Source organism: Bombus vosnesenskii, unplaced genomic scaffold (genome assembly GCF_011952255.1).
Source record: "Bombus vosnesenskii isolate JDL3184/JDL3185 unplaced genomic scaffold, Bvos_JDL3184-5_v1.1 scf7180000013602, whole genome shotgun sequence".
Lineage (NCBI taxonomy): Eukaryota > Metazoa > Arthropoda > Insecta > Hymenoptera > Apidae > Bombus > Bombus vosnesenskii.
Genome location: NW_022883142.1, coordinates 1 through 14,198, shown reverse-complemented (window position 1 = coordinate 14,198; position 14,198 = coordinate 1). Strand labels below are relative to the sequence as shown.

Genomic DNA, 14,198 nt, shown 5'->3' with positions numbered 1-14,198 from the left:
GTGCTCTTTAATAATATTAGCAGCCATCACAAAGGAAAAGAAAATAAAGACCGCTTCTCACCCTCAAACCTGCGATATATAAGTCTCCTACCCAACATAACCAAAATATTCGAAATAATCATAAATAACCCCCTAGTCTCCTTTTGAACAAAAAAAAAAAAAAAAAAAAAAAAAATAACGTAATCCTAATAAAAAATCAATTCGGCTTCCTTAACAAACAATGTTTAACAATCTATAATCGAATAATCGAGAAAATGAAATGTTTTAGTATTACGCGATCATTATCATGCATATTGTATCATTCTCATTTTGGCACACACCTATGTTTCTTTAAATATTCTATTTTTTGACCATGGAAAACAAATAAGAAAACTATTAATTTCAGCCAACGCTCATACCGCGCTGAGTGCACTCGTTCTCGTCCGATCACGAAAGTTAAGCAGCGCCGGGCACGGATAGTACTTGGATGGGTGACCGCCTGGGACCTCCGTGTGGTGTTGGCTTTCTTTTATTTTTCCAATATTTTTTTACTTTTCTTGACAATCTATTTTTAATAATCTACAATCGAAGCATCGAGAAAGAGAAATGTTTTAGCATTACGCGATCATTATCATGCATATTGTATCATTCTCATTTTGGCACACACCTATGTTTCTTTAAATATTCTATTTTTTGACCATGGAAAACAAATAAGAAAACTATTAATTTCAGCCAACGCTCATACCGCGCTGAGTGCACTCGTTCTCGTCACAGTCGACTGTTGACCACCGAGCGGGACGGACCCCTCGGAGCGCGCGTCGGAGTAGACTAACATCCACTAAAGTAGATGGATCAAGTGACAAAATAGCGACAAAAAAGTGAAAAATACTGCATCCACATCATCTCCATAAATACAAATAAGAACAAAAAGAAAATAAAATAAGATAAGACAAAATAAAACTGTACAAAAAAATAAAAGCCACCGATAACGAAGCCAAGAGCAACGAAACGGAACCCACCGTAGACCCAATAAAAAAAGCCATCAAGAGAAAAATAATTACACATAAAACAGCCAGGGAAATCAACAGTATCTTAAGACTCCCCGCTCAAAAGACGCGGAAACTCAACCCACAACCTAACCTGGTTGCCAGGGCAAAGAGTCTAGCAAACATCCTAGGAAACACAGTTGTAGATTATCACCCCAGCCAAGAAGAAAAGGCTAACGAAATTACAATCTGAACCAGAGCCTCATCCGCAACCGGGACCATCAAACTACTCCACTTGGAACTCAACGCTAGATCAAATAAGAAAGAAAAACGAAAGATTACGAGGCAAAACGGGAAGACACGGTCCCACCACGCCACCGGAACAATCGGCGCAGCAGGGGCGACGCACCCCACCGTACAACCCAGGAGGCCCGGCGCCTCCAACACCGCCAAGGGGGGACCGAGCACCTGACGGACGCCCCACCGGATGCTCCGCGAAGGAGCGTACGAGCACCCCACCCACCACAAGAGACAACAGGCCGCCACCCATCAACATAATCCTACAAGACCCCAAGGACACCGTAACGCTCATAGAGAAAGTAGCGGACATTAAACAATTTCACATTAAAAGAATACACGCAGGTAAACACGCACTCTACCTCCAAAACCTACCCGATTTCCATAAAGCAAAACAAACTCTCCTCTCAGCTAACACAACCTTCTACACGTATACACCCGAAACAGAGAAACACCATACATACTTGTTAAAAGGTTTAGACAATAGCTACACCGAAACAGAAATACTTACAGACCTACAAGCCTTGCACATTGACGACGTAAAATTCATTAAAAGTCACACGATTCACGACAAAAAGATCAAGGGAGAACAACATATTGCTCCCAATTTACATAATACAGCTATCCCCCGACAGCAATACAAGCAACCTACTAAAAATAAACTATTTTAACTACTACAAGATAAAATGGGAAAAAAAAAAAAAAGAAAAAAGGATGACATAGCTCAATGCCACAAATGCCAGCGACTAGGCCACACAGCGCAAAACTGCAACCTAAACTACCGCTGTGTTAAATGCAGTGAGCCCCGTGGCCCAGGCGACTGCAAAATAAAAAGGGAAAACGCAGTAACCAAAGACAAAATATTCTGCGTCAACTGTAAAAACTACGGACACCCCGCGTCATACAAAGGTTGCCCCAAACTCGTAGAGCTTCGTAAAAAGCTAGCCGATAAACTCAAAAAAGACAAAGAAGCAAAGACACAACGAATTGCCCAAATAAGCCGCAAATACGTCCCAGAACTAAAGTTCTCTGACGTAGTGAAACAGCAAACAAAAAAGCAAATCAAACAACCAAAAACACATCACAATCAGCAAACTTAGATCCGCGCTCAAGCCAAAGCCCAATCACAATCGATAACTCCCCCCATCTAAACATTATAAACGTTATCGAAGACTTTAAAAAAGGTATTCTCCAAGCGTTAAAAGAACAACAAATGCAATTAAACGAAATAAAAAATACACTATCAACGCACGAAGAAAGGTTCGACGCCATCTTCAGCACTTTCAATAGTACAGACGACGAATAACCAAATCACGCCAAACCGACAATCACAGCAAAAGACACATAAATTTAACCCAAAACATCTGAAAATAATTGCAATAAATGCTAACTCTTTAATTTCAAACCAAAAAGATACAGTATGCTAACCCTAATAAATAAAGAAGCCCCCGATATGGTACTCATCTCAGAAACAAAACTAAACAAAAGACACAATGTACACTTCAAAAACTACACCATGATAAGACACGACAGACCGAACGCCAGTCAAGGAGGAGGAACAGCGATCAAGAAAAGATAAAAAAAAAAAAAAAAACCCTATAAAATACAAAACGATCCTAATTGATAAAATAACAAGTTTCAGAACCTTAGAAACAACGATCATAAAAATAAAAATAGGCAATCAGGAAAATTTATTCATCACTGCAGCCTACGCAACCCACGGAAACCAGAAAGAATTTAACTACGAATTCAATAATCTCTTCGAACTCTTGCAGCTCAACAAACCGGAAAACTACTATATGATAGCAGGAGACCTTAACGCGAAACATACAAGCTGGAAAAACGAAATAAACAACACGAGAGGCAACTTCATTAGAAACTGGCTAGACAATAAAAGCATCCGCTACAAAACAAACCTATACAGCTCCGAGCTACCCTCTTACCCAAAAGGAGGCTCATACCTGGACATATGCCTAGCAGATGCGCGACTAAAATTCCAAAACCTACGTCCAAATAACACCGTAAAAACCTTAGCCTATGACAGTGACCATAACGCCCTAGTATTTCAAATTAACAAAAACACATCTGACTTCCTAACACTCGAAACCCAGACCGAGACACCCAGGTACAACTACAAAAAGACAGACTGGAAAAAGTTCCAAAACACACTCGAACAAAACTGCGACCTAAAGATCTACAACAACGTCAACCTAACAAACAGACAAATCGACTCATTCTTAGACGAAATAGAAAAACACACACAAATCGCTCTCCAAAAATCCGTGCCAATCATAAAACAAAAAAATTCATGCGAGCCCTATATAAACAATAAAATAAAAGATCTACAGCGAGATAAAAGCTACATACTCTCCAAAATAAACAATATAAAATTCAACTATTCCTACGACAAAAGAGAAGAATTAGAATTCCTAAAGTTCCTACTACACAGAATAAAAGCGCAACTGAAACAAGAATTCGCAATTTCTATAAACCATTACTGGACAAACAAAATAAAAAACATCTCCAAAAACGACTCAGCCAACATGTTCCCACAAATAAATCAAATCTTTAGACCAAAAGAACAAAACCCCATCCCACCTCTCAAATTGCCCCCCAGAAAATGCCTCCCTCATCCAAGAAGCAGGTATAACGATACACAACACCATCAAAGACACCGAGGGCAACTTCATAATACCCAAAACAATAGAAAAACTAGACATCATCGGCACCCACTTTTCCAAAATACATACGCAAAACGAACACATGGGCCGAGAACAACTAAACAGAATTATCATCGCCGAAACAAACAAACTCAAAAATGAAATGGAACAAGACAAAATGCTAAACAAAACAGTCTGCACGTTCTCAAACGAAAACACCGCAGACAATCCCAAACAACCAGATCCAGAAATAAACTACTTCACAAACTACAATCAACTAAACACAATCCTCTCCAAACTAAACAACAAAAAATCCTCCGGCTTCGACGGCATCCCAAACACCCTACTCAAGCGCCTACCGAACAAAATAAAATGGTACTACACGGTACTCTTCAACAATGCTCTAAACAACACATACTTCCCCAGAAAATGGAAAAAAGCCAAACTGATAGCCATAACAAAAAAAAACAAAGACGGCTCCTCGCCCGCAAACCTACGACCCATAAGTCTCCTCCCCAACATAAGCAAAGTATTTGAAATAACCATAAACAACCCCCTAACCTCCTTCTGCACAAAAAACAACATAATCCCAGAGAACCAATTCGGCTTCCGACACAAACACTCCACAATCCACGCAATAAACAAACTCACGTCGGACATCTGCTGGGCCCTAAACGCAAAACAACGAGTAGCCGCCTGTCTAATAGACCTCGAAAAAGCTTTCGACACAGTCTGGATCCCAGGTCTCATATACAAACTGAACAAAAAGAAGTTCCCTAAACACCTGACTAAAATGGTCTGGGACATGATCACAAGCAGAACATTCGTAATGACTGAAGGTTCACACTCATCAAGCAAAGAATTCTCCATAAAGAACGGTCTACAACAAGGTGCAGTAAATTCCCCGTTACTTTTCAGTATTTACAACAGTGACTTACTAAATCTCTTTAATCTCAATACATCCACCCATGAACGCTCCATAGCCTTCGCAGATGACCTAATCATCTACGTAACAGGCCGCAAAATCAAAACAATAAAAACGAAACTCCAAGAACTTTTTGAGAAAATAAACGACTATTACCACGCATGGAAATTAAAAATCAACAATGCGCAACAATAAGCAAATGCGAAACCATACTGTTTAGACCCAAGTCAAGTGAAATCGGCCCAATAGAAAGAGAATACTGCAAAAAATTTCAACTAAGAGAAAAAACAGACAAAGGGGCTCTCATACCACACAAAAATTGCGTAAAATACCTGGGAGTAAACATAGACTATAAATTAAACTACAAGCAGCACACCGAAATTCAACTTACCAAGGCCAATAAAGCATTCTGGAAAATAAAAAAACTATTCTACTCCAAACATCTCGACAGCAAAGTAAAAATTCTATGCTATCAAGCGCTAATCAGACCGATCATAACCTACGGCTGCCCAATCTGGTACAACATATCAGCCTCCCAAATGGAAAAAATTCGCATATTCGAAAGAAAATGCATCAGGGCTTGCTTGAGTACTTACAGATCCGAACACAGCGGATTCAAAAAATATATAAAAAACAAAATAATATACGACCTAGCCAACGTTCACCGCATAGACTGTCACATCCTAAAGCTAATAAGAAACCACTTCGCGCAAGCGGCAAAGATAAAAGAAAATAGTTTAATCTTCAGTTGCTTATTTCCAAATGACGCATATTACAAAAACACTCTGACAACAGGCTACATCCCGCCAGAAGCTTTCCTATACCTTGACGAAAAAAACTACCTCCAGGACCAAAATAATATTCCAATAATTTATCACGTAAAAAGAAAAAGAAAAATAGGGATCAAAACTATACTTCACGAAGAAAACCTAAATGGACAGACCGCAGACACTAGGTGGAGATACAACATGGCCCTCCCTCTGAAAGACACTAAAGACAAATATAGAAAAAATACAAAAAAATATTGGTGGATACTGAATCCATAATAAAATAAGAGAGAAAATCCATTGAACCGATAAAACTCAATTCTGCCCCCGTACAACACAGGTGCAAACATTGTAATTATTGTAATTCTCTTTCTTTTAAAAGAAACCTATTTAACATCCCCCTCCCCCTTCCCCTCATCCCACCCCTCCCCAAAATTTCACAGCCCCCAAAAATATACTACCGAAGCGTCCTGTTTTGCGACCCAGTTTTCAGGACAGTAAAAACAAATAAAAACAAAATCATATAGAAGCTTCGCTCCCTCCAGCGGCTCAAACCAAAAAATTATATTAATCAGGAAAAATGTAAAGCGCCGACACATATTATAGCATGGCTACGTCGTACCGTTGCGTATCGGTACCTTTGCCTAAGATATCATTACATAAATTCACCGTTTATTGTGAATACCAAAATGTATTTAAAATTGTATCTTGGGTTTAATAAACATTGTGGCGGCACTTGACAGTAAACTTCCCAACAGTTCACGTCGCGTGACGCACGACACAAAGACCCTATACCTGCGGACAAGATGATTGCCAGATGTCCGATACATTCGTACCGAATATTTCCAGCTAGCCTAAGGACCGCTATAAATCTTGGGATTTATTTTAGCTAAGGTCCTCCAAAGAGACAAACAGTCTCTGTTTATCAGTCTCGAAGTCGACCACCTACCACGGGGACACGCGAGAAATCTGCTATCTCTCACGTACGATGCTTCCCGCTAGCGACACCCTCTCAAGGGCAGCTAGCATCCTTTTCCAACGACCAACACGAATTAGCCAATAAACATTAACGTACATTTCATTTCCCTCACTTTCCGAACCAAAGCTTTTCTCAACGAATCCGATGCCTTCGCATCCTTAGACACATCCCAACGCAGTCTTCCTCCGCAGCAGCATCGCGACAAAAAAGTCAGTCTATTACAGCGAGTCAACATATCACGATCGTTATACTTACACGGTTCGAGTCGAATAATTACCTAAGCTCTCGACATCTCGTGCAATCATTGTCCGCACTCGTAGCGCATCTCGAATCATAGCTATCCAAGCTCGAACTTATAACCGCGCATTCGCGAACCGAATATAATCGCGAGTCCTGCGCCAAGTGTACTCATTGATATTACAGTGAATAAACATTTATCGTTGAGTAAATCTGAGTTTTCCTTCCGACCCTATCACGACATATCACCTCAACATCTTAAAAAAAAAAAAAAAAAGCACTCGTTCTCGTCCGATCACGAAAGTTAAGAAGCGCTGGGCACGGATAGTACTTGGATGGGTGACCGCCTGGGAACTCCGTGTGGTGTTGGCTCTTTTTTTTATTTTTCCAATATTTTTTACTTTCCTTGACAATCTATTTTTAATAATCTATAATCGAGTAATCGAGAAAATGCAATGTTTTAGCATTACGCGACCATTGTCATACATTGTATCACTCTCTCATAGACGTACAAATAAATTGTTGCATGTTTTAAAGCTAAAAGAAGTCACGTTTCTTGATATGCAGAAATTTTATCATAACAGATTGATATCGTTAAATTTCAAGTGCATGCGTACTCGACGAAACTTCAGCGTCAATTTTTCCGAAAACAAAACTTTGTATCAAAAATTGTCATTGTACATTTTGGACTTACTTTTGAATAGGGAATCATTTACTTTCGTCTGGCAGCATATCTTTCCAGAACATCTTGTTCTAACTATGAATAGTTAGACACCGATTCTTCGCGTCAATTTCGCCACAATTTATTGCATTACTACTTCCTGAAATTAGAATTTCTAGTGCGTGTATAGCCTAAACATGGAAGCTTTGCGGAAATTGGAAAAATTCATGGAATCGGAAACCTTGTACTTTTATAATGAATGTTCTAAAAACATTTCAGCACTCAAAACTTAACTGTGAAACCTAGAAAACGGTTGTTCTTGCAATATCTGTGGTTCAATCTGTAAATGTTTAATTTAATTTGTAAAGTGATATTTCTATCTGTAAAACCTACAAAACGGTTGTTCTTAGAACATCTGATATTTAATTCTTCAGATTTACGAAATGGATATTAGTAAAATATTCGAAATATAAACTTTAAGAATTATTCGTAGGACTTTCGGGAGAGATGTTCCGAGAACATTCAAAATTTAAGTTTCAAGGACATCTGTAAGATTTAAGATGTGCACGTTGCTAGGACGTGCAAAACTTAAGTCTCGCCAACTATAAACTTAAACATATAGACTTAACATATAGACAACATAAACTTAACATATTACTACCAGAACGTATCAGAAAAATAGAAAAATGACTGCAAGATAAAAGCAAACCCCAGTCAATTTAACCACATTACATTTACAATACGAAAGCGGAAACCACCTAATATCCGATTGAATGGCACGCACATAACACAAACAAAGCAAGTTAAATACTAAGACTCCACTTGGACTCATAACTTACATGAAAGCAACATACCAAATCAATTATAGACAAAATACGGATAAAAAGGAGACAGACGTACTGGCTAACTAGTCGAAACTGTAAACTCAGCATAGAAAGTAAATTGAAAATATCCAAAACCAGGATAATAAGGTAACTAAACCAGAATCGCTTCTAGAAAATACTCAGAACAGTAGTCAACGCCCCATGGAATATCAGAAACGAGGATATACGCAAGACCTAAAAATACCAATGGTCAAAGAAGAAATCGGCAAGTACTCAAAAAAAGGAAAAAAAAAAAAAAAAAAAAAAATACAAGGAAAGAACGGCAACGCGTCCAAGCCAAATTGTAACGTACAAATTAAATAAATGAAAAAAGAAACGGATTGCATGTTTGCCCATAAAGGAGTAATCAAAGTGATGAAAACTTTTTATAATGCTTGTTACTTGCGAATACCCACACTTAACCCTGCTGAGGTCTTCCATTTAACTAAATTATTCGGTAAGAGTTTGAAGAAGAAAGTTACCTTTGCATACAAAGATTCGTTTTTCTTTATTTTATCTTCTAACTAAGGACCGGGGAAATGTAGCGGTACGTTACTATATCCTTCATAATAACTTTCGTTGCAAAGAACCGGTACATTCTATTATCGCAAAGAAAATTTTGGCATTAGTGAAATTTTTACAAACTCTTATTTTCTCTTTGAAATGTTCCAATGTATTTATAACACTCTCTGCTATTTCTTTTGCAGCTTTCCTACGCGGGTCATATTACCGCCTTATAATATAATTTTGTATCAGTGCGTTCCCTAAATATTGCTACGATCGCGCGTTTTTTTTTTTTTTTCTCAAATATGTCGGTTTCAAGAGTCAGATAAAATTTTGCTCTATACGTTCAAAAGAATACAGAAGTTCTTAGAGAAAGAAAGGAGAGCAGTAAGAACAAAGAGACCCGGAGACCGCAGCAGGGTTAAAAACAACATGAATTTAATTTCTAAATATTTTGGTTTCTTGCATCCTGATATTAACCTTCTTCTGCTTAATCTATTTTCATCGTTAAGAAACATTTTAAACACTATTTACAATACAAAGATAAAATACTTTATTTTATATACCACATTGTGAAAATAAAGATAGTTTATTTTTTACTACATATTCAAAATATTTTATTCGTACTGTAGACCAACAACTACTTAAGATAGTATTTAAAAGAAATATTCAGAAAGAAAATTCAGAAATAGAAATAACTTTTAATTATATAAATATCTAACTCATCGGTTTCATCAGTCTCTGTAAAATACTATTTCGAATCAATTTTACAGTCTCTCACACCAGTAGTGACAAATTTAACCGCAATTAAAAAAGTATCGTAATCAATATTGAAGTAGTCGAGTAATAGTGATCTTTCAATGTTTCGAAAATCATATAGAGTAAATAGAAAAATAATTATTTGCTGATAATATTGACATAATTTAACCGTTCGAGCCCCAGGGGTCTTTGAAAAACCACGGTCGTGTCACGATCGGCATACTTCAAATCCGACGGACTGACGATAGAGATAAAGATGTGGCGGCACTCGGCGACAATGTATATCGCTGAAGTGCCTAATGAACCATCAACATCCCAACGGTCCTTCCACCGAAGGTTCTAGAAGAAAGAGCACGTGGCAACGATCGCGGACGCCTAGCAAATGCATGGACGGTGGGGATGTTGAGGGATGACAAAAGAAAGTAATCGGATCCGATCGAAAGTAAAATTATAAGAGTCAGTCTTAGAAAGTCACGCCTAGAGTTCAGAAGTAGATTGTAAAGTGTATTGTTGTTAGAAAGAAAACAAAAAAATAAAGTTTTCTTTTTTTATTTTTCACCTCAAATTTCTTTTTTATTTTGTTATTTTACGTGACAGTGGAAAAGTCCGGAACGGCAGGATAACCTCTTAATCGATTGCGAGAGAAACAAGCGGCACAATAGCGCTCGTCATATGTGTTATTTTTATGAAATACATCTATATTTTTATATATGCGTACTATTAGTTTATAAACATTCCAAATTTTGTTCAATAAAAATTATTAAGATAACAATGAAATACACAAAATACCGTCAGTCGTCCGTAGCGTTCAAATGTACTGGGACTTTTCGACATAAAATCTAAACACCGCGATCACGCTGCTTGGTACTCAATCGGTTAAAGAAACAACGATACGTCTAACATGCGCGCGTGTCTCTGATATCGGACGATACCGCGTTCTGTAACTCGTTCCCCGTCGAATTAATCTTGGGTGACAGATTTACGAGGGAGAGTAATGACTCAATGCGCGAAGAACAATTGACGAAGTTAAAACTGGAAAAAAAAAGAAAAGAAAAAAAGAACAAACAATGAGAAAGTTTCAAATTGTTTTCGACGATTAAGACGAAATTTAGGAATACTTACTGCGGACGATTATGCGATAGGAAGCAACTGAAGCGAATGCCGCGACGCGATGTACGACTGAACGAATGCGACTGAATTATCGTACGACGATACGAATGATTAACGATACACGCGTGACGATGCCGCTCGCAATTGAAAGACCAGCACGAGACGGTTTACTAATCGTTCGCTCACTAAAATGATACTTACCTTCGCGTATGCTTGGAGATACTGTTCACAATTGAAGATTTCGCACAGGACTGTCCACTGATCGTCACGCCTGATGGAACGACTCTGTCTCCACCAACGCTTGCAGCCATGTCCACGAATGCTTCAAGATATTGACTCATCGAAGAAGCTAGCACAGAAAAGTATCACTTTTGCGTTGCGACTGACGAAACGATTTCACCTGCACGAGCGCTTGAAGAGCGCTAAGAGATTGAAACGGTTCTTTGGTCCACGTTTAGCGATTCGAACGCACGGAAACTGACTCGCTGCTACATGTTCACGATTAAACTACTCGAACGAGACTGCCGATACCGTTGTTAGACTCCAACAAGGCTCGAAACGGAGGACCCCAAATACGCACGCTGATTGGTTTTCAAGAAAATCGTCACGCGGCATATTCGCCCGCAAGATGGCGTTTACTGCGTGAATACGCTCCAAGTGCGGGGCAGATCCTTCGCTGGAAGAGCGTGAACGATACCTGGGTGAATGCGAGGCTTCGATGTAATTGGGTAAGTAGTGGCGCTCGACCGCTCGGGCCGTTAAAATCCGTCAATTATCCTTACAAGAAACTCGTAGCGTAGGAAATTAGAAATACTGCTACGAATGTTGAAGAGAATCGTTTTAGCTATTGGAGTACCCTTCTAAAATAGCGCCTTGACTGCGAAAGCGAGCAACAACGAGCTACAACGAGACAAAAGCTACGTACTATCCAAAATAAACAATCTAAAGTACAACAAAATTCTTACGACAAAAAGAGAAGATAAATAAAATAAAAAAAATATGTCTAAAAAGACTCAGCTAGCATGTTCCCACAGACAAATCAAATTTTTAGGTAAAAAGAATCTAACTCTATCCCTTCTTTCAAACTACCTCCAGAGAAAGCTCCCCTCCTCCAAGATGCAGGTATAGCGATACAGAACATCAATAAAAACATGGAGTCTAGTTATTTCACAACATGTAAAACAACGGAAAAACTATACGTTATCGGCACTCACTTTTCCAAAACAGACACACACAACGATCACCTGGGTCGAGAATTATTATCTCCGAAACAAATAAACTGAAAAATAAAATAGAGCGAGACATATCGCTAAATAAGGCAGTCTTCATATTCTCTAATGAAAACACCTCGGACAACCCCAAACAACCAGACACAGAAATAAACTACTTTACAAATTATAATCAACTAAAAATCATTTCCTCTAAATTAAACAATAAAAAATCATCCGCTTTCGACGACGTCCCGAACATTTTGCTCAAACGGTTAACCAACAAAATAAAATGATATTAAACAGTGCTCTTTAATAATATTAGCAGCCATCACAAAGGAAAAGAAAATAAAGACCGCTTCTCACCCTCAAACCTGCGATATATAAGTCTCCTACCCAACATAACCAAAATATTCGAAATAATCATAAATAACCCCCTAGTCTCCTTTTGAACAAAAAAAAAAAAAAAAAAAAAAAAAATAACGTAATCCTAATAAAAAATCAATTCGGCTTCCTTAACAAACAATGTTTAACAATCTACAATCGAATAATCGAGAAAATGAAATGTTTTAGTATTACGCGATCATTATCATGCATATTGTATCATTCTCATTTTGGCACACACCTATGTTTCTTTAAATATTCTATTTTTTGACCATGGAAAACAAATAAGAAAACTATTAATTTCAGCCAACGCTCATACCGCGCTGAGTGCACTCGTTCTCGTCCGATCACGAAAGTTAAGCAGCGCCGGGCACGGATAGTACTTGGATGGGTGACCGCCTGGGAACTCCGTGTGGTGTTGGCTTTCTTTTATTTTTCCAATATTTTTTTACTTTTCTTGACAATCTATTTTTAATAATCTACAATCGAAGCATCGAGAAAGAGAAATGTTTTAGCATTACGCGATCATTATCATGCATATTGTATCATTCTCATTTTGGCACACACCTATGTTTCTTTAAATATTCTATTTTTTGACCATGGAAAACAAATAAGAAAACTATTAATTTCAGCCAACGCTCATACCGCGCTGAGTGCACTCGTTCTCGTCACAGTCGACTGTTGACCACCGAGCGGGACGGACCCCTCGGAGCGCGCGTCGGAGTAGACTAACATCCACTAAAGTAGATGGATCAAGTGACAAAATAGCGACAAAAAAGTGAAAAATACTGCATCCACATCATCTCCATAAATACAAATAAGAACAAAAAGAAAATAAAATAAGATAAGACAAAATAAAACTGTACAAAAAAATAAAAGCCACCGATAACGAAGCCAAGAGCAACGAAACGGAACCCACCGTAGACCCAATAAAAAAAGCCATCAAGAGAAAAATAATTACACATAAAACAGCCAGGGAAATCAACAGTATCTTAAGACTCCCCGCTCAAAAGACGCGGAAACTCAACCCACAACCTAACCTGGTTGCCAGGGCAAAGAGTCTAGCAAACATCCTAGGAAACACAGTTGTAGATTATCACCCCAGCCAAGAAGAAAAGGCTAACGAAATTACAATCTGAACCAGAGCCTCATCCGCAACCGGGACCATCAAACTACTCCACTTGGAACTCAACGCTAGATCAAATAAGAAAGAAAAACGAAAGATTACGAGGCAAAACGGGAAGACACGGTCCCACCACGCCACCGGAACAATCGGCGCAGCAGGGGCGACGCATCCCACCGTACAACCCAGGAGGCCCGGCGCCTCCAACACCGCCAAGGGGGGACCGAGCACCTGACGGACGCCCCACCGGATGCTCCGCGAAGGAGCGTACGAGCACCCCACCCACCACAAGAGACAACAGGCCGCCACCCATCAACATAATCCTACAAGACCCCAAGGACACCGTAACGCTCATAGAGAAAGTAGCGGACATTAAACAATTTCACATTAAAAGAATACACGCAGGTAAACACGCACTCTACCTCCAAAACCTACCCGATTTCCATAAAGCAAAACAAACTCTCCTCTCAGCTAACACAACCTTCTACACGTATACACCCGAAACAGAGAAACACCATACATACTTGTTAAAAGGTTTAGACAATAGCTACACCGAAACAGAAATACTTACAGACCTACAAGCCTTGCACATTGACGACGTAAAATTCATTAAAAGTCACACGATTCACGACAAAAAGATCAAGGGAGAACAACATATTGCTCCCAATTTACATAATACAGCTATCCCCCGACAGCAATACAAGCAACCTACTAAAAATAAACTATTTTAACTACTACAAGATAAAATGGGAAAAA

General features: G+C 38.7%; 2 non-coding genes across 2 annotated transcripts; both read left to right on the top strand.

Moving 5' to 3' along the window:
* Positions 1 to 384: 384 nt before the first annotated feature.
* LOC117238682 lies at positions 385 to 503 on the top strand. Its single transcript, XR_004494244.1, has one exon. It is a non-coding gene; the product is annotated as a 5S ribosomal RNA (ribosomal RNA).
* A 12,121-nt stretch (positions 504 to 12,624) lies between these two features.
* On the top strand, positions 12,625 to 12,743 carry LOC117238680. The gene has a single exon (XR_004494242.1). It is a non-coding gene; the product is annotated as a 5S ribosomal RNA (ribosomal RNA).
* Positions 12,744 to 14,198: the final 1,455 nt, after the last annotated feature.